General features: G+C 43.9%; 1 protein-coding gene across 15 annotated transcripts in view; it reads left to right on the top strand.

Annotated features, from left to right (window-relative positions):
* FOXP1 (forkhead box P1) overlaps positions 1–23,798 on the top strand; it is an 823,426-nt gene that overhangs the window by 405,369 nt on the left and 394,259 nt on the right. For all 15 annotated transcript variants that reach the window (XM_053290523.1, XM_053290516.1, XM_053290515.1 and 12 more), the window contains one exon: positions 2,934–2,998. The gene's annotated coding sequence lies outside the window, so the exon portion shown is untranslated. The remainder of the gene's footprint in view (positions 1–2,933; positions 2,999–23,798) is intronic.

Raw genomic sequence — 23,798 nt, 5'->3', positions numbered from 1 at the left:
TTACTGTGCTTGATTGGCCAGCAAACTTGCCTGACCTGAACCCCATAGAGAATCTATGGGGCATTGCCAAGAGAAGGATGAGAGACATGAGACCAAACAATGCAGAAGAGCTGAAGGCCGCTATTGAAGCATCCTGGTCTTCCATAACACCTCAGCAGTGCCACAGGCTGATAGCATCCATGCCACGCCGCACTGAGGCAGTAATTGCTGCAGAAGGGGCCCAAACCAAGTACTGAATACATATGCATGCTTATACTTTTCAGAGGTCCGATATTGTTCTATCTACAATCCTTGTTTTATTGGTTTCATGTAATATTCTAATTTTCTGGGATTGTGGATTTGGGGTTCTCATGAGCTGTACGCCATGATCATCACAATTATAACAAATTAAGGCTTGACTTATCTCGCTTTGCATGTAATGCGTCTATCTCATATATCAGTTTCACCTTTTAATTTGCATTACTGAAATTAATGAACTTTTGCACGATATTCTAATTTTTCGAGTTTCACCTGTATAAAATTATGCATGGAGTGGAGAGGGTGGACAGAGAGAAATTTGTCTCCCACTCTCACAACACTCAAACCAGGAGTCTCCCTATGAAACTGAAGGTCGGGAAATTTAGGGCCGACATGAGGAAGTACTTTTTCACACAGTGCATAATTAATCTATGGGATGTGGTGATGGCCACCAGCTTGGATGGCTTTAAAAGTGGGTTAGACAGATTCATGGTGGACAGGTCTATCAAAGGCTACTAGTCTGGTAGCTGTGGGCCACCTCCAGCTTCAGAGGCATGATGCCTCTCAATACCAGTTGCAGGGAAGCAACAGCAGGATAGAAGGCATGCACATACCTCTCTCCTGTGGGCTCCCTAGAGGTATCTGGTGGGCCACTGTGTGAAACAGGATGCTGGACTAGATGGGCCTTGTGCCTGATCCAGCAGGGCTGTACTTATGTTCTTAAGATATCTCCCGGGAGCATGGAATATTATCTTAGTAAAACCAAGGGAAACACTCCAGCAGAGCAACACTCCAAATAAATGTATCATTATTACAATATTTGTTATCCTCCCCTCTGTTTTTATTTTGGGTTTTTTAGTTTGCCTGTTTATGACTCCCTCGGTTGATTGAAACAAAACTCATTGTTTGTTAGGAACATAGGTATCCTCCACACACCGAGCCAGACCACCTGTCCATCCAGCCCAGCAATGTCAACACAGACCACCAGCGGTGGCTTCCAGGCTGCACGCAAGAGCCACACCCAGCCCCAACCTGGAGATGCCAGGGAGGGAACCTGAAGCATCTGCATACAAGTGCCCCTCCCCGAACAACCCCAAAATGCAGCCAGGGCAGATCATGCCCAGCAAAGGGAACAATCCATATTTGCCCCTACGAGTCCAGTCTATCATCATCATCATCATCATCATCTAATTATAATAATTAATCAACACACACACACACACACAAATACATACACATACCAGCAATATTTCTACTCATAACAATTACTCCCTAGCATAGGCTAACAAATGCTCCATATTAAAAACAAACAAACCCCACCCCTTTTATTTTATTGTATTTATTGTATTGTATTATATTATATTATTATTATTGTTGTTATTTATATTCAAAATGAAAAGCAAAACTGGAGGGGAGGGAACAATACTTAAATTAAGCACAACTGCATGTTACAAACCCATGTGAAAGAGGAAAGATAAAAGGAAGGAAGAGCAGAACATGAGGAACTCAAGGTCAAAAAGAAATTATCTAACCATATAGACAAAAACCCAGCAAAGTAGAGGCAGCTGAGATGAGCTGCCAATTGAAAATGAAAATTGCCATTAACCCTAACCCCACTGGTACTCCTTTAGAGTACCAAAAGATGTGTAGAAAAGCTGATCCCGCTAATGCAACGTACAAGACAATGACTTTCCTAAAAACCCCTAAATAAACTCAGCAAGCATGGGACTATGGAATGGATTCAAGGGTGAAACAAAATGATTGGGAGTAGCTAACAAATTGTAGGAATAGAAAAGAGGAGATTGATAATTACCAATATTAGAAAAATCAAATTTACGCTAGAATCTGGCTGCAAAAATTTACACTGCAACAAACTGAAAAAACCAATTCTAATGAATACACAATATGTTGCCAAAATATGGGAAACGGCAACTGCACAAGATTGCTTATAATAGATCCCAGATGCTAGACAACAAATAGAGAGAGAGTGTGTGTGTTATAACTACAGGAGATGGTATATGATAAATCACACCAGAGTAAGTAAACAGTGAAACAGGGACTTACCTCTGAGTCACTACTGATCAGGGCTTCTAAAACAACTCAGATAAGAATACCAGCCCAAACTAGCTCAAAGCAACCAAATAATTCTTATTATTTGTGAAGAAAAAACACTGATGATGAACTAAGGAATTCGCTTAAGACCAGTGATGGTAGCGGTTTTTTGTTGTTGTTGTTTAAAGATCTTGGTACTTTAAGGCAACAGCAAATAACACCAGTCATACACAGCTGCATAACTCTAAGGCTTAGAGTTATACAACTTGCCCAATTTTGAAGCAACAGTCATTTGAAGCCCCGGAATGCTGGAGAAGGTGCTGCTGAGCAGGGAAAAGAAATATAAAGTAAGATAGCAGAATAGATGTTTGGGAAAGATACTGAGGCTATTCCCACAATCCACAGAAAGCTCCTTGCATGTGATTGGTCCACCAGTGACATGTGCTGGGGGACTAAAATGGCAGCCCGCATGCCCATCTCTTGAGTCAGGTCTGCAATTCTCCCCCCCCGATCCCTGTTAATGCTGTAAAAGGGGTGGGGAATAGCTTTATGGTTTACTTGAATAATGTGGTGCCAGAGAAAATTCCAATGTTGTTGCTAGCTGTGATCAGCCAATCATATTGCCATATTCTTTTTGTTTCCAGGGTAAGAAGACCAGCCATTTTGGTTGGCTGTAGCTGAAGATTGCTTTACAGAAGCCACTAAAAAGGTAAATGAAAATTTCATGTTTGCTCTTAATATCTATGTGAGATGAAGCAAATGCATGTGTTTGGTACTCTGCCTTGCTGGTCTGTGTGCCCATAAATATGCCTTTCCTCACTGAAGATGCCATCTTGCAAAGTGCATCAATATGCCATACAAATCCAGGACCCTTCCAGACTGAAGAATTTTTGTGCTTATTTATGTGGCTTTCAAAAGGATGCATGGGGTAGAGCAGGCCTGCACAATTCAAATGACCTGGTGGGCCGAAACCACCCGTGACTTGGTTCATGGGGGCCAAGGTCAATTCTTAGGGTGCTGATTATTAGAGTAACACTTAATATCAATCAATCAATCAATCAATCAATCAATCAATCAAATTAAAGTGAAATTAATTTAAAATGAATTTAATAAAAATTTAACTTTTGACATTCTAGCAGGCCAAGATTAATTTAAATTAATATGAAGTAAGTTGAATTAAAATTCATTTTAATAATATAAATATTATACAATCTGTACAAAATACATAATAAAATGCATTGTTTTTCCTATCCACCTCTGCCAAATCATCACACATAACATGGAACACTTTTAAGGGGGGAAAAATATGAGAAGCTCTTCTCATAATTTTGGAAAAGAAGGGAGAAGTGGAAAGAAAGATGGAAAGGATGGGGCAGGAGGCTTGGCTTGAGAGAGATGCACAGGCAAGGGTCCTCAGCCAACACTGGCTTCTGGCTGGCAATGGGAAGCTCTTCTCATAATTTTGGAAAAGAAGGGAGAAGTGGAAAGAAAGATGGAAAGGACGGGGCAGGAGGCTTGGCTTGAGAGAGGTGCACAGGCAAGGGTCCTCAGCCAACACTGGCTTCTGCCTGGCAATGGGACTAGGCGTGTGTTCATCCCCACAGGGATAAGCCTCTGGGGACTCCTGGGGAACAAAAAAATTAACAACATGGAAGTAGAAAGGATGGAATGCAGGGTGGGGCAGGCATTCACAAAGAGATCCTCTCCCCATCAAACAAAAGCAGCCACTTTTATCCCCTCTCACCTTGGGCAACAAGTTGCACCGAGAAGTCACGCCGTACTCAATGGCAGCCTCCTCCTCCCTTGTGGGACCTAGTCCAGCTGAGGTGTAACACAGCCGCCGCGTCTGCTCCATGGCCTCATTCACCTCACTCAAGCTGTAGGAGCACAGCACTGGGGCAGCTCCGGGAGAGGTAGGCGCGGTTCTCTATCTGTGCCTTGGCTCCACGCCGCGAGAACAGGAAGTAGACATAGCCCCCTTCCCGGAAAGGAAGACACTCGGGGCTGTCTTCCTGTGGCCCTGTGCGCGTCCGCTCCACCAACCTCAGCTTCCAGTCTGGCTGCAAATGGCTTCTAAGAAGCCATTTGCAGCCAGACCGGCAAAGTGGACGGCAGGGAGTTCTCCGCCGCCCGTTTTCTAAAAGGAGCTTCCTTTTAGAAAACGGGCGGCGGAGAACCCCCTGCCGTCCGCTTTGCCAGTCTGGCTGCAAATGGCTTCTAAGAAGCCTTTCGCGCAGCCAGACCGGCAAAGGGGAAGGGCACGGCAGGGGAGTTCTCCCGCCGCCCCTTTGCAATGGGAGGGCTTTTGCAGGGCAGGGGCCAAGAAAAAAGGCCTCGTGGGCCGCATGCGACCCGCGGGCCGTATGTTGTGCAGGCCTGGGGTAGAGAAATGGAGCTTCCACATGTAACCTTTCTCACTGGTTTCTTTTGTGTACTCATTTATTTATTTTCCATCTAGAGGGCAGAATGTTGCCAGTTGGTTTTCTCTACCTCTCCTTGTGTTTCCCTCTCACTTTTTTTAAAAGATTAATTTCCATTGTCACATTTTCAGTTTCTTGAACTTTCTCAGTATTCCCATCCCCATGCCCTTTTGTTGAGTGTTCCATGAAGCATGGCATGGAAGCGGGGTGGGGGGAAGAAGCAATGTTTTTAATTGTTTTTACTGTCTCCTGGTTATCTGAACATTGTTGCTGACCCACAAAATCTCCTATAATAGTCAGTGATCAGGATGGAATTAATCAACTTGAAGGGTCCAGAGTGAAAATATATGCATATACCTGAATGCACTAGGGTGGTTAAGTCAAAATCTGTGGACTGTCTTGGGAGCTGTGCTAAATAATAGTTCTGGTGCTGTGTTTACCAGACACAACAATGTTAGAAGGTGAGATGTTGCTTCAGATTTTTGGCTAGCTTTGAATTGTCTGCCCAGAAGGCAATTCCTCAGATACTGGCAAAGTTAGCAAACGTTTGGGGTGATTTGTGTCACCAGATCATATCTAACATAGGTTAGATTCTGTCTCAGTATAACCACTGGTGGGGCAGCGGGGAATCCTTCATTACAAACCTAAACATGTTCACCAAGAAGTAAGTCCCACTGAGTTAAATAGGGCCTACTTTCAATAAACTTCACATGAGATACAGTTTAAGTCTTGTAGTCCAAAGAATACTTACTACAAAGTAAGACTGATTGAAATCTAGGAGGCTGAACTTCTACGTGAGAGTTGGTGTTAATCTGCTAGATTGTTATTCTTATGATTTAAAAATTTTAATGAAGCAATTTTGAGTGTACCAAAATATAGACTCTTTTTCATTTAAAGGAATGGGGGATCCCTGTTATATACAAATGTGTTAGCCATTTTTTTTATCCTTTTTGCCTTTCTAATAAGTTTGAAAATTGGGGAGAGATTGGCTTGGTAGTTTGTTTTTTAAATTAGATTTGGTTGCATTGGGCTAGAAGGGTCTAACTCCAAATAAGGGCATTCCTTATTCCTTCTATACCTATTGGATCACAGAAGGGATAACTAATAAAATTAGGAAGGATAGTAATATCAGTATTTGGAATGGAAGCTGTGTCGTCTGGCCAATCTTCATTTGGCTGCTCTATGTTCACTTTTTCTTCAAAAATTAGTCATTCTTGAAGTACCATAGTAACAAGTATCAGTTATGTAGTTGTAAAGTAGCTTTCATATGATGTCAGTAATTGTTTAGTTCTTGGTCTTTGCATCTCATGACTCTTTTAATATATGGCAATGGTTTTGTTTTCATTTTAGAATGTTGAAAAATGATTGAACACTTTGGAGAACTGGTACTATGTTTTAAAAGTAAACATTTTAGGGAAATGTTCAAACACAACATTCACTCTTTTGTTTCACTCTAAAGCACATTTTGTAGCCTGCTTTAGCTCTTGTTATGGCTAGAGTTCAAAGAGCTGTGCAGTAGCTCCCATATTCACAGCAGGCTTTTTCACATTTCCACACCCGCTCCTAAATGTTGGAGACCCTGGTCCAATGCATGGAGTTACAGCCAGAAGGGAAACATTGGTGTAGCTTCTATTTGCATAGAAAGCATTTTAGGTGTATTCCTAGAGTTTTTAAGATCACAAACATACATTTAGACCGTATCCAGAACAGACTTATATGATTGCCCTACTGAAATGTAACTTGGAAGTCTGGTGATCTTGCTCAATATGATGATCTGCTGAATATTTAAAGTACGAACTATGCTTTGGATTGAGGTCAGCCATGTGGTTGGTGACACTTCAGTAGAGTTGGTATTTGTTCATGATTACCAACATCTAAAAATAAGTGGCTCTTGTTATGAGGAGCTTACAGTAATTGCTTGTTTCTGTTTCTATTCCTCTTTTAAGTTGACAAAAATTGACCTGACCTAAATAACAAAAAGTATTGGATATTAAGAGTTCACAACACGTTTAGTGATAGCAAAGACATGATATGGTTATCACATTCCCGATTGACTCATGTTATGAAATTAACTGATTGAGTTATGATGACTGAACTTTGACAGCAAGAGTTTCATATAGTTAATTGTAACAAAAAATATAGCTCATGAACTCATTCCAAGTGGTGGAAATGACTTTCTCAACCTGTAAGTCATTCTGAAACCCACAACATGTCACATGCTGCATTTTCCAGTTGTAGGATCACTTAAGTGTATTATTTCTTGGCTATGGCAACCATAAAAACATAATGTCCTTTTCCAACTTGAGTGAAGGTCTACAGAACCATATAAAGGTCATTTGGTAGCGAAAGACAAGTGATATTGCATAGCAGGTCCTAGGGGAGTAACAGTTATGTCTGTTGTAATAAAAAGAGAGGAAGGAACATAGGCAATGTCACGGCACCTTTGTCTTCAGCCAAAGTTTTGTGTGGTTTTGGCTTCAGTCTTAAAGCCCTGTTATGACTCTGTTGTTTGCCCTAAGCATCTTTAAGATACTGAAGGGCCAGAGTTCTAGGAGCTTGCCCAGCACTCTGAGGTCCCTGTTAAGTTTTAATTCACACAGATTTGCAACAAATGGTTCCACAGTTCTGGTGAGTAGGCTGCTCTGGGGTTAATTTACACAAAACAGGACTCAGTGGCAGAGGCGTACCAAGGTTGGAGTGGGCCTGGAGATGAGATTTTAAAATGGGCCCCTCGTGTTATATTTATATACTGCCACCTCAGGGATCCTGTTCTGGGGATGGATAGGGCCAGTTGCTCTCTCCCAGTGGTGCATTTAGGCACGGACCACGGTGCAGGAGTTTGTGGCCTCCTGGGGAGCCTCTAAATGCTCTGGGGGGGCCTCCCCAGAGCCCCAATGCCCCACCGCTGATGTCTGGACCCCATCGTTGCTGCCTGGACCCTGCCACTATTTCCCCTTCAGCAGACACTCACTACTCACACCCCCGCGGCAGCTCCTCCGGCGTGCGCAGGCGGGCCTCCCAGGCCTGCAGATTGGCCTCCTCTGTCTGCACGTGTGCGCAGTAGGCATGATGGAGTGTCGCATCCCACATGGGATGCAACACTCCATCATGCCTACAGCACACACGTGCAGACAGAGGAGGCTGGACTGCAGGCCAAGGAGGCCCAATTGTGCGCACCACACAGCAGCCATTGTGGGGTTGAGTGGCGAGCTGAGGCCTGCCTGTGCCCGCTGCCACCACCGGGGGGGTGAGTGGTGAGTGGCGACCAAGGGGAAATAGCGGCGGGGGCTGGACAGCAGCAGTGGGGGGTTAGGAGAGTGTCTGGAGGGAGTAAAAATGACACGAGATCATTGCTCAGATTCCCCCTTTTTCTTGAATTAAAAGTGGGCCTTTCTTATTTAAACAGGCAACAAGAGCCACTTTTGAATAGCAACCTGAAGCTCAGAGGTATATGGGGGGGGGGCATTTAAAACATGTGGGGTGCTTATGCTTAGCTTTTGAATTTGAACCAGGTTTATTGCACCCAGCCCAATGACATGAGTAAAGAACACATGCCTCCAAATTCAGAAATGGATAAAAAATTATATCTGACCCAGAGATTGTCAACCTGGGTCCCCAATTATTGTTGGACCTACGACTCTCATCATCCACAGCTACAATGGCCTTCGGGCTGGTGGGAGGTGGGAGTTGTAATCCAACATCTGTGGACCCCAATTTGACAATTTGATAATTTACTGGATTAAGTAGATCTAATTTATTGTAGAAGCTTTAAGCCATAAAGTGAGCATTTATATGGTTCCTCCTCTTGTGAGAGCTCCTTTGTTTAGTATGGTGAAACTCCTCCATCAGTGCATGTGCACAGCCCCCCCGCTCCATTTAACCCTGTGTTTTCTTTCTTGCACTCAATCTTCCCCTCTTCTGCTTTCTCACCCCTCCCCTTAAACCGCATTGTGAATGCTTGTGCACATCAAAAGGGGGCAATCTCTCAGTATGGGGTCAGGGTGGTTCTCTAAGCTTGTTTGGGGGATTCGAGCAAGGAAGCTTCAGCTCCTGTTCTGACTGAAAGAGGTCGGGTAGGATCTCTTTGCACCCAAAGTCCTGCATGAGGAGCCCCTGGTGGCGCAGTGGTAAAACTGCCGCCCTGTAACCAGAAGGTTGCAAGTTCGATCCTGACCAGGGGCTCAAGGTTGACTCAGCCTTCCATCCTTCCAAGGTCGGTAAAATGAGTACCCAGAATGTTGGGGGCAATATGCTAAATCATTGTAAACCGCTTAGAGAGCTCCGGCTATAAAGCGGTATATAAATGTAAGTGCTATTGCTATCTCTCCCACCTTCCACGAGCCTGCGGCTCAGCCCCCATGCACTGCCATCCTTTCACCTTTCAGGGTTCTCAGCAGCTACTCTTTCCTATTCATGTTGCTTTCTTTGTCCCTCTCCAACCTCCCCCTCAGCAAGAGCAGCTTTCACAGAGCCACTGCCACTGTATCCACGCATTGGAACCCGACAGTAAGCAACTCTCTTCCACAAGCATAGTCAGCATTCTGGTTGATACCATCTTCCCTGCAAGTGGGGGAGGGGGGAAAGCGGGGTGGGGAGATATGAAATTGAATGTGTGTACCTAAGTTTGGGGACCAGGGATAGACTGGGACTTCTGTTGGTATACCAATTGCCCCACTACCCAACTGAGTCCCTAACTGAGCTGACAGACTTGGTCTCGGGCTTGGTGTTGGAGTCTCCCAGGCTTCTGGTGCTGGAGGACTTCAATGTACAACTTGGGACCAAATGGTCCAGGGCGGCTCAAGAGTTCATAGCGGACATTATGACTATGGGCCTAGCCCAGGTGGTCTTGGGACCAATGCATATTGCTGGTCATACACTTGATCTGGTCTTTCACTCTAAACAGGGTGGTGTTCTGTGGGTGGTGACTCCTGTGGCTTCCCCATTGTCATGGATGGACCACCATCTGGATATAGTTGGACTCACCACCATGTCCCACCACTGCAGGGGTGGAGGGCCCATTAGGATGGTCCTCCCGAGGAGGTTACTGAGTCCAATAGGATTCCAAGAAGCCTTGGAGGGATTTAGTGCTGGCTCTGCTTGGCTGCTCGGCTGTTGACCTTGTCGACACTATGGTGGAAAATTGGAATAAACAACTCACTAGGGCAGTGGACATGATCGCTCCTAAGTGTCCTCTCTGGCGGAGTTGCTCAGGGTCATGAAGGGGCTAATGTGTGCCCCTTCCCCCTTTAATCAGTACTTCTTGGAACCAGCAATTACTCACTGTGACATTTTTAATGAGTTCTTTGTGGACAAAATATCTCGTATTCAGGCTGATTTAGATTCAAACTCCACAATTGTTATAGAGTCTGATGCTGAGGTGGCCAGCAGCTCCTCTTATGTGATGACCCTGGATCAGTTTCAGTTTGTGATTCCTGAGGATGTGGACAAGTTGCTTGGAATGGAGCGGCCTACCACCTGCCCTCTTCCTCCCTGCCCAACATGGCTTATACTGTCTGGCAGGGAGGCTGTTGTAGAGGGCCTGGTAGAGATTATAAATGCTTCTCTGAGGCAGGGCAGGATGCTTCCTTGTCTTAAGGAGGCAAGCATTAGACTGCTTCTGAAGAAGCCTGCCTTGGATCCCTCAGAGTTAAGCAACTACAGGCCTGTCTCCAACCTTCCATGGCTGGGTAAGGTGATTGAGAAGGTGGTGGCCTCCCAGCTCCAGGCAGTCTTGGAGGAAACCGATCATCTAGACCCATTTCAAAATGGCTTTCAGATGGGCTATGGGGTGAAGACTGCCTTGGTTGGCCTGATGGATGATCTCCAACTGGGAATTGACCGAAGGAGTGTAACTCTCTTGGTCCTTTTGGATCTCTCAGTGGCTTCCGATACTGTTGACCATAGTATCCTTCTGGAGCGTCTGAGGGGATTGGGGGTGGGAGGGACTGCTTTGCAGTGGTTCCACTCCTTCCTCACGGGGAAATCCCAGATGGTGTCCCTTGGAGATGGATGTTCTTCAAAATCTGAACTTTTGTATGGTGTCCCTCAGGGCTCCACATGGTCTCCGATGTTGTTTACCATCTATATGAAACCACTGGGAGAGATCATCAGGGTATTTGGTGCAGCATATTATCAGTATGCTGATGACACCCAAATCTATTTCTCCATGTCAGCATCATCAGGAGAAGGCATAACCTCTCTCAGTGCCTGCCTGGTGGCAGTAATGGGCTGGATGAGGGATAACAAACTGAGACTGAATCTAGAGAAGACAGAGGTACTTAGTGTTTGGGGTCGGAACTCTGCAGACAATTTTGATCTGCCTGTTCTGGATGGGGTCACGTTCCCCCAGAAGGAAAAGGTACGTAGTCTGGGGGTGCTTCTGGATTTGAACCTCTCCCTGGTGTCCCAGGTTGAGGTGGTGGCCAGAGGTGCCTTCTATCAGCTTTGGCTGATACGCCAGCTGTGTCCGTTTCTTGAGATGAACGACCTCAAAACAGTGGTACATCTGCTGGTAACCTCTAGGCTGGATTACTGCAATGTACTCTATATGGAGCTACCTTTGTACGTAGTCCGGAAACTGCAGTTGGTCCAGAATGTGGCAGCCAGGTTGGTCTCTGGGTCATCTAGGAGAGACCATATTACTCCTGTCTTGAAGGAGTTGCACTGGTTGCCGATATGTTTCTGGGCAAAATACAAGGTGCTGGTCATTACCTATAAAGCCCTAAACAGCTTTGGCCCAGGGTATTCAAGAGAACGTCTTCTTCACCATGAGCCCCACCGCCTACTAAGATCATCTGGAAAGGTTCGCTTGCGGCTGCCACCAACTTGTCTGGTGGTTACTCGGGAACGGGCTTTCTCCGTTGCGGCCCCTGGACTTTGGAGTGCTCTCCCTGTTGAAATAAGAGCTTCCCCATCTCTGGCAACTTTTAAAAAGGCACTGAAGACACATTTATTCACCCAGGATTTTAATTAGATTTATAGTTTTAAATAATTTTAGTTCTTGGTTTTTAATTGTAAACTGCCCAGGCGGTGTGTGTGTGTGTGTGTGTGTGTATGTATATATGTATATATATATATATATATATATATATATATATATATATATATATATATATATACACACACACCGCCCAAATTTTTATATACACACATACATATAATTGCTTGCTTGATGGGGTGAGTGCAGGGAGCAGACTGCCAGGCTTCTTTGGTGCTGTTGGGGGCACTGGCCTTGGGGGGTCCTCAGAGGAGGCTGGGACATGAGACATTTGCCTCCCTTTGTCTTATTGATGGTACACCCCTGCTTAGTGGATACTTGTTGGGATTGGGAAATTATTTGCACTGCTTTGAAGGAATCAGTACTGTATCTTTGTTCTCTGTAGCTGAAGGTTCCAGGATTCTGCATATTAAGTATAGAATCCAGGGAATGAAGGCTTGTAACATTCACGGACCAGGCAGTAGATTACATTTAATAATATTAAGAATTTAACGAAGAAAGTATTTAGTACAGCCAGACAATGCAAACTGCTTTCCTGTTCTGTTGCTTGTTCTCTATCTGCCCCACCCGCAGTCTACAGCTGGACTAGGTTGTTGCTAATCTAAAGTATTCGAGAGCTGGTTTGGAATAAGAAATAGATTAATTAGAAACACCACACCAAGGATGTAGTTTCCCTCAAGGAATTAACTTGTTGAGAACTTGGTGAAATCTGGAGCCGGCTATTCTTGAGATGCAAAAATCTTGAGAGCTGCCTAGGAATTCTTGAAATATGTTTATTCTGATACTAAGCCTGTTTTTCCTGCTTGCATGTACTCCCATCAACATAATTTTCTCTCATGAGTTCAGTAAGAGCAAAATTACCCCACCTTTTTAGCAAGATATTTTTTAAAAAGGTGTATATCTTATGTAATAATTTGCATTTTGGATGGAAATTTACAGTCCCACTTTCATCCTGTTGAGGAAAGCACCAAGACAATAAGCCAATAGGAGTAGGAGTTTGTAATGGAAATGGTGACAGAGCTTTAATTGGTGTGGTACCATTGATATAATAAAGGTTAAGGGTTCGATTGATTGAGATCAAGCTCAGTTGCTTTGATTGCCTAATTTCAGGTGAAACCTATCTTGTGTGTTAGTGATCAAACCTTCATTGCAATAGCTTTTTATTCCTACAGGGATATTTTTGTAGTCCTAATGCTTCTTAGTATTGAAAAGAAAACTGCAGCATTTTTCTTTAAGGATCTCTAGTTTTAAGACTTAACTCTTTAAGAGTTAATAATTTTAAGATTACTTGTAATAACAGTTTTTTCCATATATTCCTAGTTATCTTCTGTTGTGACCCCTGCCACTTGCTGTAGGAAACAACATTGGGTCAAGGTAAAGTAGGCCTGTAGGAAGAACTGGAGGGAAAGAGGGGCTATGGGAATCAGGAGAGCATCCTGTGATGAACTGCTGTATGACCCTGCCTGGATCCAGTAGAACCAAGGGCTGGGACTATGCCTCTGCTGCCCTTAAGAAAGGCCAGGTTGAGGTCCCTGTGGAGGTGAATGCTGGAGAGGGATATTGATGGGACCGAAGCAGTTGGTGGCTTTCTGTTCTCCCATCTGATGAGCCCTGCTTTAAAACCCACCATGGGACAGCCATGACAATGATATGTCAAGTCTTCTGGAGAAGAAGGAAAACTCATAGTGGGAGGGAAAGTTGCTATGATTGTAACAAGCAAAGTAAAAGGACATTGGCTGACATTGTGACTAAATTACTCAACAGAAGTCTCATTGAAATTAATAAGACAATCCGTCATGACTAATTTGTCCTATTTATTTCAGTGAGACTTCCATTGACTAATTTAGTCCTGAAGTCAGGCACTGTGTTACACTGAAAGGTGATCTGTAAGGTTCCTTCAGTGCAGGTGCCCAGACCCAACAACATGGAGCTGCTCCCCTGGGTAAATTAACCTATTACATCTAAATAAATCTGTCCATGTAGACCATACTTGTTTACTTGCAGCAGTGCTGCATCCTCATCTGCTCTACAACAATACGTATTTATATACTGCTTTTGAACAAAAATTTTCAAAGCAGTTTACATGGGGTGGGGGAATAAGATGGTTCCATGTCCCCAGAGATTTCACAACCTACAAAGAATCATGACATGACGTGGACACCAGTAACAACTACTAGAGGGATGCTGTGCTGGAATTGGATAGGACAGTTGCTCTCTTCATGTTAAATGTAAGATTATCACCACTTGCTCCCAAACAATTCCCTAGCCCACAGTGACAACATTAGACACAAGCTAGTTTTAAAAATGAAAAATGTGGGGCACTATTCAGCCAGTTAACTTCACACTTTTAACTTTTATTGATTTCAGTGGCAGAAAAGTAAGCATATTCTTAATTCTTCCATTGAAGCAATTGGGATTTAAAAGTGGTTAACTTTGAATGGATAGTGCCCATAAAACTCACATCCATACATTCTCTGTGAGTTTATGCAACCATGTTGCATAAATACGTTTCTTTATCCATTGTCACCTTTCTTTGAGTAATAATCTTAATTAAAATATTGCATTCCTAGAATGGAGAAAACACTTGAATAGGAATAGGCTTAATAATAAATAATGTTAGTTTCTCAACAGTGGTCATTTGCTCAAATGTTCACAAAGGCATTTTAATTTAATCAAACAAATTCAGTAGACATTGAAAAGTAGTGGTTGTTTGCACACTGAAAAATAGGAAATCTGCAAAAATATAATAAAGTTCTAGATTATCTATATATATAATTCTCCTGGGTGTGCCCAGGAGAAATGTGTCCCGGCAGCCCAGCTGATTGGCTGGGCTGCAGGGGGCGCCCGATTGGTTGGCAGCACACCCAGGAGAATTCGCTTGCTGGGCGGCTGCGGAGGCAAGGCGGCGGGCCCAGGGCCGCGGCGGCGGAGCCCAGCAAGGTGGCAGCGGCGGCCCCGGCCGTGAGGCGGGGCGAGGCGGCGGGCCCAGAGCGATGCGGCGGGCCAGGCCGTGGTGGCGGGGCCCAGCGAGCGGCGGGCCCAGCGAGGCGGCGGGGCCGGGCCCAGCCGCGGAGGCGAGGCGGCGGGACTGGCCGGGCTGGGCCCGGCCGCGGAGGCAAGGCGGCGGGCCTGATGGCGGCACTCTGGGGCCGGCCAGGCCCGCTGGCAGCGGCGGCCGCACTCTGCCCCGCCGGAGACGGGGGGCGGGAGGAGAGAGAGAGGTAGCCTGGCCTGGCCGGGCCCGGCCGCGGAGGCGAGGCGGCGGTGGCCGCACTCGGCCCCCGCAGGGCGGCGGCGGCCGCACGGGTCAGCTAGTTGATAATAAAAGATAAATAAAAACTCTTCAGATAGTAGCTTTTAGGGAGATAAATTTGGGGGCAGAGGAATAAGCCCAAAAGAGGTTGGAAATTCTTGGGTTTTCTTGGTACAGTATGAAACTCTGGTGTCACCTCCTGGTTGATGTTTTATAGGTGTTCTCTTTGTGGTGGTGACTTCTGTTTTGGATCTTCTGAATTTATGCAGAGTGTAAATGTTAAAATAATAATAATTGGAGAGAAATAAGGATTAAATATTGTTAATAAACTGCAGTGGCCCTTCATGGAGCCCTCGGTAAACAACAAATTAATCAGTCCATCTGGATGTAATTGGTGCACTAAAATGCTTTCTTTCAGTTTTTATATTCTGAAGAATTGCATGAAAATATATCAAAAGATTTTTCTTGTCCTCTTTAGTCTCTCTCTCTCTTTTTTAAATGCCATATCAGCTGTCTGGTGCAAATTTCATCAGAAATTAGAAGAAATACATGTTATAGTATTTCCACTAGATGTCTGGGATAGGGCTTGGAAAGAAAAGTTCCAAGTTTTGCAAATGAGGCTTTAAGAAAGTATTCTAGGATGTTAAAAAGTTCCATAGCAGCTATGCTTAGTTGAATTGATTTTCAAATGTCCAAAAACTTTAGATCAGCTGAAAACAAGGACTTCTGTGGCTGATACTATGATGCATTCATAAATTTGAGATGTGATGCAAAGTGTACAACTGAATTTGTTGTCATCCTGGGATGAACCTCTGCCATATTGCTCCATGACCATGTTGATTCTGATTATTATTCCCGTACTTGGGTCATGTACAGTTTTGTGCCCACAGTTAAATGCGCATGGCTGAAGAAAGAAGATTTTAAAAAATGCAAAAGGAAATCCTAATTATGTATTTGTGATCCTCAGACACATTGGTGACATGACTTAAGATCCTGCAATCTTGTATTAAGCATGCTACAGATTCTTCTGCTTAACCTCTAAGTATTGGTATCAGCATTGGGGTCTATCTAGTCTCCAAATGTAAGAAAGCCCTGTTAAAGTGTTACCTGAGGGAGATTAGATACAGAGTTCCAGCATTTTATGTGGCTTTCCTCATTATGTGACCTAGGTGATGATGTTTGCTTGCTTTTAGCTTCAGAGGGCTGTCTACAATGAATTTGTCTCCTGTGTGCTACCAGAGTGTCCTGAAAAAGTAACTATTGCAGATAGTTTTGAGATGCTTCCCTTGCAGATGATGCAGAGTAGTACATTTTGTTTTTATCTTTTTATAATGTGTGAAAGCAAAAGATGAATTGTAGCTGTGCATTTTGCATTGGACAATTGCCCTCTGTCTGCCGAAAGGACTGTACACACTATTTTTGCCAAAGACTGACAATTTAAACAAAGACCGACAATTTAAACTTGTTTGGTGATTTATATCACCAAACAAGAAGTCCACTGTAGAGAATAGATAGATGAAACAGTAACTCTTATAAAGCAATTGGGTCAGAGAGATTTATAAAATAGATTAGGACATTTTGGATTAATTTAAAAACTAAACTATTTGAACAAATCTCATTAATATGAGCCACTAGAATGCTGTAGAGAGTCGAGACTTCAGAGATTTGCTAGAGAAGCTCCCTATAGGCTATTATCTGCTTTAGTTAATCATCTCAGGAGAGCATGTTTGTTTACTTTTTTGTTTACTTTTTGCCCATTTGATTTTTTCATACCTCCCTTCTCCTTTCCATACATTAAATACAGTACAGAGTATTTCTGTTTCCATTATATTGCTTCAGGTGTGGTAGCAGGGGAGGAACTCGAGGCATCAATTTTATTTTATTTTTTCTTGGGGGAATACTTCCTCAGCTGTAAAAGTTACTTTTGAGTCATACCTGGCCAGGGTATGTGTGATGTGTATATCTGTCTATGTAACAATACTCTATAATAAAAGGCTTGGGTGTCCGCCTGTGTCTCTGCGCCCGTGTCTTTCTCGACCATTCTGGGCATGCGCAGAGCATGATACGGCCGCAGGCACCAGGCGGCCATGTTGGGTCCCGGTCCGGACCTCCAAGCGTTGGAAGCGGTGGCGAAGCAGCAGCAGCAGGAGGCGGCAGCGACTGGGGCTGATGCCGGCCGTGGCGGGGCGACAGGGACCGATGGCGGCAGTGGCCGCTGCGACGGGACAACAGGGGAGGCGATGGCGGCGGCGAGTGGGGCCCATGGCGGCCGCGGCAGGGCGGCGGTTGGTGGTTGCGGAGCCAGCCCGGCGGCGGATGGGCAGCCCACAGTGGGCCCCGATACCAGGGGCAGAAGGTGGGAATGGGGGGAGCAGTGGCTGTCCGGCAGCCGGCCGCAATGACGGACAAGCGGCGGCAGCGGCCACGTCAGGCCGCGTGGCGTGGCGAGCCTGCCACGGCCAGCATCGGACCCAGTCGCCGCCTCCTGCTGCTGCTTCGCCGCTGCTTCCAAAATTAACTGTTTGCCGCCCGGGAGGAGGAGCAGCAGGCCAGAAGAAGAAAATTTAAAAATGCAGGGGGGGAGGGCAGGGGGGAGGGACAAGAGGGAGTGGGGCAGGGGGGAGGAGAGGGGAAAAACGTAACCCAACTAGCGCCCATTATTTTAACGGGCTTAAAAATACTAGTAACCTATATGGCTGGGTGTGGTGAATGTGGAATTGAGGTATTGAATATCATTTTTGCATATTTAATACCTTCAAGACCAGAAAGGGCTTAAGAAATGCATTCCTCTTCTGTCACTGAAGCAGAGCAGTAGGAGAAGGCACACTGGTTCAGTTTTTCCATGCTATCAAAGGAGACCAGTTTTGCAAAGTTAGCAACTGTGTGATGGAGATCTGGCTACAGACTGTGGCTAGTTCTGTGTTTGCAGGCAGCTTTTGTAACACACAGTTGAGGTTATCTTTAGCTTCTTTTGGTCCCTGGCCATTGGGCTTGTTCACAAATAGCAGGATCTCTTCTATCAAAGCATGGCAGGATGAATGGAAGACTCATTCCGCTTCAACAGTGTACCATGCTCTCCTGAACAGGAGGCATGGCCAAAATAGCTGGAGGAGCCCACTACTGGATTCATCCAGGCTAGAGATGGGCAGAAATGGTTACCTCTGGATGCTCAGCTAAATGATCATTACAGAGGGGGACATATTCAAAAGGCTCCTTTCTCCTGTAGGGGAATATTTCGTGTGTTTATTTGATCTTAGATGTTTGATTGGAACATAAACACATTTGTTTTAATCATTTGTATGAGAACAATATTCTTTACAGAAAGCCGTCACCCTAGTTTAAATCGTTATTTACTGTGCCACAAGCACAATGGCTTGGTGGTTAACATATGCCTACTTTGATCCCTAAGCCTTACTGTTACTTTTCAGTTGCTATGTCAAGCTAAAATCTGTGCTGTGACATGCTCAATGTTGTTACAGATTGTCTTAGAAGATCAAAGCTGGTAGCAACAGTCTGAAAGATGATTGATCATCACCATTGTGTACATGAAAAAGCTGATTAAGCTGTAGATAAACACAGAGTGTGATCTGGAACTCTTTCCATCCAAAATATATTCTTTGTACAGTCTCTGGTTGTGATAACCTAGAAAATGATGATGATGCTTGTCATTTTATTACTCAGTATCAAATTCTGGTGACAGTAGTTTGGCCCATTCAGAATGAGGAAGGTAATTAAAAATGGCAAAAGGGGTATCTGTCCTGTGGATAAGCAAGAATAGAGGTCAGTTCAAATACTGAATAATTCTTCCTTTGCAATACTGAAACTTTAATTTTGACATTTTGAAATTCAGATAGTTAATCTGAAATGTTGTCTATACTTCATGTTCCTGTGATGAAAGAACACTTTTATATTATAACTTTTTTACTTTGTAATTTTAAAAACACAAGCACTTATGCATTCATAATAAAGGGTATGTCATCATTGTTAAAGTAAACCACTAAACTTTACATCTTGTCAATTCAAATTGTCTATTTCCTGTCTTTATTCATTGATACCAAACTTGATTATTAAAGAAAAATGCATCTTTGGCTGTATAAGTTAGTGCTCTACTTCTCTGGAATTCCTATTTATGGAGTATTATAAATTTTGTCTTTTCAAACTAAAGGGGTGTGCTGACAAGGAGCTCACAGGCTTGGGTGGCAGGTTCCCAGTGGTGATGCAAGATATTGTATATAGTCTTGTTCCAGTGCTGATGTTGTAGCCATCACTGCTATACTAGTATTCCCACTAGTTTTTCTGCAGCATGACTGTACCATGCCCAAGACTTATGAGGTCAAGTGGAACAGGGAATGGTTAATGCTATAGATTGTGTGACATCTTATTTGACAACACTTGAATTGCAAAGAACAATTCATTCTTTGGTTTCTATAATTGCCTAAATGTTTATCCAAATTCTTTCCAGAGATATACAGTGAGGCTGTTCTCACGAGCATCCAAGAACTGGCTAGGGCAGCTAAGCCCGGGTTTGGTTGCCTGTGAGAACCATCAGGAGCCCCAGGGCTCCCGGCAACGCCTCGGTGACAAACCGACCTATGAAGCCCACTGGTAAGCTGAGGTTAAGGGTACAAGCATGCCCTTAACTCAGGCTAACTGCTTGTGTGTTGGTACAGCTGGTACTGACACAGGAGCAGGTTCCTGGCTGTTGCCGGGGGGATCCTCACAAGACACTATGCACTCACCTGCGGGGAAGGTAAGCTGCTTTAGCCTTTCCCACTACCCACTCTCATGCCCGCTCATGGGTTCATAAGAAAGGGCTCAGTATCTTTTTATTTAACTGAACATGATGATATTGGTATCCTACTCTATGTGAGCACATTACAGTCTTCCCTAATCCCTGCATAATGGTTAGAGTATTGGACTAGGACTGGGGAGAGTGAAGTTCAAATACCCATCTAGACATTAAACTAACGGGTGACTCTTATGTCTCAGCCTAACCTACCTCACAGGCTTGTTGTGAGGACAAACATAACCATGTACACTGCTTTGGGCTCCTTGGTGGGGGGGGATATAAATAAATAAATTATTGGAATTTCCATAGTTGTAAAGAATCTTGTTTCTTTGCAAACAGCTAATATGCAATCTAACTTTAAGGGAGGGGGAGATTCAGCAGGAACCTAGGAAGCTGCCTTATACCAAGTCAGACCACTGGTCCATCTAGCTCAGTTTTGTATACACTGACTGGCAGCAGCTCTCCAAGGTTTCAGGCAGGGATATTTCAGAGTCCTACCTGGAGATGCCGGGGATTGAACCTGGGACTTTCTGCATACAAAGCAGATGCTTTACCACTGAGCTATGGCCATATCCCCTAAAGGGAATATTTTACAGCAGACAGTGCTCACAAGTAGTCACCCATGCAAATGAAAACCAGGGCAGATGCTGCTTAGCAAAGGGGACAATGCATGCTCACTACTGCAACACAAGCTGTCCTCGCTGGTTTTGGTTCTGTGCACTTGGGACTTCATTCAAGCAAATATTGTGCGCCATTGGGCACAAATGAAAGGGGGGGAGATAACATTTCACATGGGATACATAGCTATATCATTCACATATACTATACATAAATATAGTGCTCACTACTCACTACTAACTCGTCTGGTGGCTACTCAAGGACGGCCCTTCTCCGTGGCTGCCCCGAGGCTTTGGAATGCACTCCCTAGTGAAATAAGAGCCTCCCCATCTTTGACAACTTTTAAAAAGTCTCTAAAGACAAATATGTTCAACCAGGCTTTTAACTGATATTGTTTTAATTGTTTTAATGTTGTTTTTAGAATTTTTTTTAAAAATTGTTTTTAAATTACTGTATTTTAAGTTTTGTTTTGTTTTGTTTTTAACTAATGTTTTATCTTTGTTTTTATCTGGTTGTGAACCTCCCAGAGACACAAGTTTTGGGCGGTATAAAAATATGTTAAATAAATAAATAATTCTTATTTCAAACCCTATGAGAAAATACTCTGTATTAATACACATCATTAACCTATGGTGGTGTTTTTGTATTGTCTGTGACTGGCTATCCTGAGCACCTTTATTGTTCTGCTTTTCTTCCCTTCTCTTGTATATAAGGAGTAAAACAAAGTTTACAGTGACCCTACTACTTGAACATTTCACTTTACTGCCTGTACAAAACAAAAGAGAAGACAGGCGCAAAGGGTGGAAAAGCATTAGATGCTCGGGTACATTCTCATAGGCGCAAATCCTTGCAGGGTCTGTTTTCTGTCAAATAAAAGTGAGGTTGCCAGATTGATTAACCTTTTAGGTATAGCTAACATGTTTCACAGCTGACATCCTGTGTTCCCTAGTTGTTTATTTTAGCAATTTTATATTGGATTCCTTTGTCAAGGCACCTGGGAGCTTTGCAAAATCATTTAATAAACACAGTATGAGTTCCTTCTAATTATAAATTACTCTCCAGCATACTTTATTATTCTTAAAAAACAGATTAATAGTTTGATTCCATTTTGGTTTTTTAGTGTGCCTTAAATACTTCTAAAACTAAAGGTCTTTCTATCACCAGGGATGACAGAGAGCCAAATATCAATGAGTGATGAGATATAGAGCCTAAGAAGAGTCCTTCTGGGTCATGCTAAGCATATCTAGTCCAGCATCCTGTCTCCAACACTTTCTAATGGGCCTGTGCAGATATTCAGCTCTGAATATCTGAAGTCAAATCCTTTGCATAGCCTCCTGTCCCCAACACGACCAACATGCAATTGCTGCCATTCCCAGCGCTGGCAGAGCCCATTAAAGGGACACAGAGTTTGGGTAAGCCACTGCAATATCTGGGAAAGTATATCTTCCCATGGACTGCAGGGAAGTAGAGTCCATTCCAGAGTTTTCCCTATGGAGCTCTATGGGGAAAGTGCTGGGAAAGACACTGCCAACATCCCTTCACAGGCATTGCTGTGGCTCACCCAGGGTCTGTGTCTTTTAAAGAAGCAACACCAGCACTGTAGGCCGCATAGAGGTGAGTGGTGGGAACAGCCACTTCCGGGCGTGCCAAGTACTGTTCCCTCAACCAGGGATTCCCAGATGTCATTCACTACAACTCCCAGCATCCCCAGGTGCAGTGGTCTTTAGCTGAGGATTATGGGAGTTGTAGTCAACAACATCTGGGAATCCCTGTTAGAGGGAACACTGGTGCCAAGGATACTGTGCACAGTCTTTTGGTTTGGTTAGTTGTAGCCAAAAATTTACTCAGGCCTAGCAGCCAACCAGATAGCACTGAGAAGTTCACTAGTAGGAGGTAAAGGCATATTCACTCCCCAATATTGCTCCCCTACAGCTGGTGTTCACGTGCTTAGTACCTTGAACCTAGAGGTAGCAAATAACAATCAAGACTAGTAGCCACTATTTGAGTACATGCAATCCAGTACAGGCTTGTGTGAATCAACCCTACATTGAGTAACAAGAAGGAGGTAACCTGTCCTCACATTGCACTACTTTGGTGGAAGGATGTCCTTTTCTCAGTAATGGGAAATTTATGGTGCCCAACACAATCAGGAAATATCCCTCCACTCCTGTAAACTTAGTAGAAGTGCTCTAAATTTCCATTAGACTATGCCTGTGGTCTAATTCTTGATCAGTTGTACAGGCCAAGGAAGCTTAACTTATGGATCCATGTTGCAGTAGCTTGAGATAAGGATGGAGTAGTTGATATAAGAATGGAGGGTGTGGGGATGCTTAAGGCAGTGCAGTCAGTTTTTGGAGGGGAAGTCCAAAGAGCTGTCTGAGCTCTTAGGTCTCAGTGGTTCAGTGCATCAGTGACAAGAAGGGACTATTACAGGCAACACCAGAGGAACTCTGATATGTTCTAGAGGGCATCTGCCATGTATCATTCTGCACTGGATCCTTTCTTCTCATGGGTATTTTGTCATGTCAGTCAATTGTAATAGGAGAGGAATATATAGCATCTGTAGGTGGCCTTGGGGTTTTACACTGAGTAATGTTCAGGCTCACTACTGTGGTAGGCAGTAGCTGTGATTCAGTACATTTTTCTTCTTTTCTGATTGCAGATTTTATGCAGATCACTCATAGGCAGCTGGTCCTCCTGTACTGGCTATCGTTTAAGCTACTTTCTGAAAAATTATTTTCTCCATAGTATTGATCCCCTCCCCCTCATTGTGTCTAATGTGCTGGTTGTGCACAGGGGCAGCCATTTGTTGAGATATTTGTCGGAACATATTAATAAGGAGCCAGCATGGTATAGTGGTTAGAGTGCTGGACTAGGACTGGGGAGACCAGAGTTCAAATCCCCATTCAGCCATGATACTAGCTGGGTGACTCTGGGCCAGTCACTTCTCTCTCAGCCTAACCTACTTCACAAGGTTGTGAGGAGAAACTTAAGTATGTAGCACACTGCTCTGGGCTCCTTAGAGGAAGAGCGGAATATAAAATGTAAAAATAATAAAAATAATAATAATAAGGCTCCTGCTCTTGTCAAAGGGATGTTTCTCACATTATATTTTTTCTATCTGGATTAAGGTAAAAGGAATGTGTATGCATCTATGCACCCCCAAGTGTGCAAATTATACAATTGTCTATTTTTGCTGCATATGCCCATGTTTGGAAGTTGCAGTGCAGAGCAGCTCTTACACATGTACTGTGGCAAAACAGGTAATGCAGCAATTTTCGAATATAATAATGTGCAGACCTTTTCCTTACATACATGTAGCAAAAATGTTAGTTATAAAGTAACCCTGCATCTGTCCCTTTTCTGAGTTCTCCTCACAGTGATGTCCAGAAAATTTGGTTGTCCCCTTAAATATTTGCATTCCACACGGTT

This window comes from Hemicordylus capensis, chromosome 2 (genome assembly GCF_027244095.1).
Source record: "Hemicordylus capensis ecotype Gifberg chromosome 2, rHemCap1.1.pri, whole genome shotgun sequence".
NCBI lineage: Eukaryota > Metazoa > Chordata > Lepidosauria > Squamata > Cordylidae > Hemicordylus > Hemicordylus capensis.
The sequence above is the reverse complement of the archived record's forward strand: the minus strand, read 5'-3'. Positions and strand labels throughout refer to the sequence as shown.